Source organism: Mixophyes fleayi, chromosome 12, assembly GCF_038048845.1.
Source record: "Mixophyes fleayi isolate aMixFle1 chromosome 12, aMixFle1.hap1, whole genome shotgun sequence".
Lineage (NCBI taxonomy): Eukaryota > Metazoa > Chordata > Amphibia > Anura > Limnodynastidae > Mixophyes > Mixophyes fleayi.
This window is the reverse complement of record NC_134413.1, coordinates 12278606-12281827: the sequence shown is the minus strand read 5'-3', so window position 1 is coordinate 12281827 and position 3222 is coordinate 12278606. Positions and strand designations below refer to the sequence as shown.

Genomic DNA, 3222 nt, shown 5'->3' with positions numbered 1-3222 from the left:
AATCTTTAATGCAAATGATACATACGGATGTAACACCCAAAATAAGACAAAACTCGGCAAGGAAAATTGCAATGAAATGGCATTATGATGATACCATTAGAGGTAGCATTGCACTGGTTAAAAGCTGAAAACAATAAATATCTTTGGGTATATGTTGTGTTAAAGAAGAAATATCAACGAAATTGTGAGAGTGGAGTGAAAGTTCCCCATGACATTGGAGACTTTACTGGGAGAACTACACTGAACATCCAAATTATAGCACTGTGTTCCCGTTTCCAATCTTTACTTTTGAAGGGCACCTATTTCAAGTACATATCAGGTAATTGGGATCCAGATAGTATCAAGCATTACAGGTTGACACCAGGTGGCAGGTCTCATGGGTAAAATTACATGTCTGACTGTGACTGCACAGAATTCGGAGATGAAAAGCCTCTGAAAACCACAGTAAGGGCAGAGAAATTGGGATAATAGTTTCCATTTAGCTCTCCCTCCGTCAAATAATATGCTTAATCATTACACAAATGTTACAACGTGTTCTTGCAATGTTAAAAGGCAAAAAAACAGACATAAAAGGTGACAAAACTTGAAACTAATGAATACTAAGGTAAGGTAAAAGGCTATATTTTAGCTTTTCATTACAGCTTATTTGAGGTTTAAAAAAATCAAATTGGGAAGATGACTTTTTAATATTGACTCATAGGTCAGTAAAATGAATCCCTCGAGCCCTTGTGAGCATTAAGAAAGAGACATTGTGTGCTCTAAAGTAGACATTTATTTTCTGTTCCTGCTTTGGATGGACATCATGTTGTTTAAATCAAGTACTATACCTTGTGCTATATACTAAAGATTAGTGATGTACAGAGGAAAAACAACCCTTTACTTAATGACTTTTTTCAGTTCTAACAAATAAAGAATTCCGAACCATTTCAAGCAGTTTTGGCTTTAGTATATATATTACTATTTTGCATGACCTGAACAATTTCATGTGGCAATACCTGATTTAGTAAAAATTAAATAAAATTCCTTAAATTCCATTAAAAATAATTTCTTTATACATGCAAAATATTTAGCACAAATGGAGTTTATTGATGGAGATATTTGATATGATTTATATATAATGTTATTTTGCTATTAACTTATATAACTTAAGTACAGTGGCGGAAATATCCTGGGTGTAGCGGCTGCAGCCAATATGAGGCTCGGAGGTGAGGGAAGCACCTAAATTACCAGTCATCATTCTGGTTCAAGGCCCCTGCTCTGTACCTGTCAACCCTGTACCCTGCCTAGGGCCCTTGCTCTGCTCTTAATAGAGCATGTCGGACCACCATGCTCAGAAAGCTCAGAAGAGCGAGGTGGGGGGTGGTGGTTTGTATGTGTATGTGAGAGAGGGAGGTGGAGCTGCAAGGATAGAGCGGCATCGCAAGACCAGAATTTTGTTTTAGGGCGCATCATTGAAGCCCCCTAGCATATAAATAGATCTAATGTCTGTGAGTTTTTCATTCAGCGCAGTTGATCCTCCAAAGAGAGTAATGGTTCTCGGTGTTCTGTTTATGTTTTTTTTATTTTGCCAAGCCGGATCGTGTCGATTATTTGGGCTTCAAGAAAGACCACCTGAGGAATATTTTAGGGTTTATTTTTTTATGGACAACTACAGTACCTTAGATGTCATTTTTTGGACACCTTCAGGACCTTGGAATGATTTTTTTTTTCAATGGAATAAAGCATTATGGATTAAAAGATTACCAGATTGGATCCATTACAGATGAAGACAACAGATGATATTTGGAGTTTTATTATTTTTAATAAAAATTTGTGGCTTAAACGAGGTGTCCAATCTATTTACACTTTAGTGTAGGGTTTTTGTTATTTTTATTAAACTAATTTGGTTTCAAAGTGGGATGTGTTTTATTTAAATTTTGCTTTGTGGGACTACATGGCTCAGCTGGCCCTGGGTGTCAGGGCATGCTGCCACTTGTGGTTCTCCAAGTGCCAGCATGCCCTGGCTGCCATGGGTATGCTGGTGCTTGTAGTTCTACATAGAGATATATAGATAGATAGATAGATAGATAGATAGATAGACAGATAGATAGACATGAGATACATTGAAGATAGATAGATAGATAGATAATAGATTTTAGATAGATAAATAGATATGAGTTAAATAGATATTATTATTATTATTATTATCATCATTTATTTGTTAGGTGCCACAAGGTTTCCGCAGCGCCGCACATAGTACAAACAGTAGTCTATACAGGGTATAACAGTACAGAACAATAAACAAAAGTACCAATACTTCAGAAACTCCAGGCAGGCAGATGCAATAGACACGGAGCAGAAGAACGGGTAAGGAGACAGGAGGGAAGAGGGCCCTGCTCAAGCGAGCTTACATCCTAAGGGAGGGTTAAACAGACCAGGCACAAGAGGAGCCAGTTGAGGGAATGGGAGAGAGGGGAGAATGAGTGGAGGAGATGGGGGTTAAGTTAACTTTGGTTTGTGCTCCCCTCCCTCCCCCCCTCCAACCCATTCCCCTTCACAGCATGAAGTATTATTGAATGTCATGTCTATTTATGCACCCTTCCCTTTGTGTCTGTTCTCAATAAAAACTTTTTGCTCGTGACTCCATCACCCTACCCCTCTCACCTACCTCCCCCTCACATCCAATGTTATTTTATTGCACTGTGATACGCTTTAAAGTTTGAATGGTTAGTGGCAGTGCAGTACTTGATGTATATAGTGTAGGATGTCATGTCTTGTACTTTATGCCCTGTATTGTACTAAAACGTATGCATGATCATGTCTTACGGTGTACTGTGTACACTTGAATGAAACGTATGAACTGTGTTTTTTGTACTTTATACAAAATAAAGCTACTTTTTCAATCAAAAAAAATCTGTTCTTATCAGTTTAATATCTGATACGCCCCCTATCTGGGGGCCATATATTAAATGGATTTTTAGAACAGGGAGATGGAAGAAGAGCTTGCTCTGTCCACTCCACGCATTGGATATGAGATAGATAGATAGATAGATAGATAGATAGATAGATAGATAGATAGATAGATAGATAGATAGATAGATTGCTCTTTAAGATGCTACTGACATACATCAATGTATTAATTTGCCATTAAATAATTCTCACATTTGTTCAACTGGTATAACATGCTGGGGCATATAGTTGAAGAAAGCCTATTGATGGACAAGCTACCTAACCAGATGTGTG

The 3222-nt window shown here is 37.6% G+C and overlaps 1 pseudogene; it reads left to right on the top strand.

The window, feature by feature from the left end:
- Window positions 1-2870: 2870 nt before the first annotated feature.
- Window positions 2871-3009, top strand: LOC142109463 (U2 spliceosomal RNA; annotated as a pseudogene).
- The last annotated feature ends 213 nt before the right edge of the window (window positions 3010-3222 follow it).